Here is a 915-nt window from a genome sequence, read left to right as displayed (position 1 = left end):
AGAGACAGAGTAAGGCTATGGTTGGATTCTCAGCCTAACGAAAGCTTAGACACATGGGAGAAGATGGTCAATGAATTCTTGACCAAATTCTTTCCACCTCAAAAGCTGAGCAAGCTTAGGGTGAAAGTACAAACCTTTAGACAAAAAGAGGGTGAATCCCTCTATAAAGCTTGGGAAAGATACAAGAAACTGATCAGGAGATGTCCTCCTGACATGATTTCAGATTCGGCCATGCTATACATTGGTGCACGAAATCGTGATCGTTCATTCCTTGGTAACGGCATCAAAAACTTGGTACGCACGTTCATAATCTTAGTTCTTTGTCACAACTTCACACAACTAACCAGCAAGTGCACTGGGTCGTCCAAGTAATAAACCTTGCGTGAGTAAGGGTCGATCCCACGGAGATTGTCGGCTTGAAGCAAGCTATGGTCATCTTGCAAATCTCAGTCAGGCGGATTCAAATGGTTATGGTGAATTGATAATTAAAATATAATTAAAATATAAAATAGGATAGAAATACTTATGTAATCCATTGGTGAGAATTTCAGACAAGCGTGTGGAGATGCTTTGTTCCTTCTAATTCTCTGCTTTCCTATTGCCTTCATTCAATCCTTCTTACTCATTTTCATGGCAAGCTGTATGTTGGGCATCACCGTTGTCAATGGTTACATCTCGTCCTCTCAGTGAAAATGGTCTAAATGCGCTGTCACTGCATGGCTAATCATCTGTCGGTTCTCGATCATGCTGGAATAGGATCCAGTAATCCTTTTGCGTCTGTCACCACGCCCAGCACTCGCGAGTTTGAAGCTCGTCATAGCCATCCCTTCCCAGGTCCTACTCGGAATACCACTGACAAGGTTTAGACTTTCCGGATCTCGAGAATGGCCGTCAATAATTCTAGCCTATACCACG

Source organism: Arachis hypogaea, chromosome 12 (assembly GCF_003086295.3).
Source record: "Arachis hypogaea cultivar Tifrunner chromosome 12, arahy.Tifrunner.gnm2.J5K5, whole genome shotgun sequence".
Classification (NCBI taxonomy): domain Eukaryota; kingdom Viridiplantae; phylum Streptophyta; class Magnoliopsida; order Fabales; family Fabaceae; genus Arachis; species Arachis hypogaea.
The sequence above is the reverse complement of the archived record's forward strand: the minus strand, read 5'-3'. Positions refer to the sequence as shown.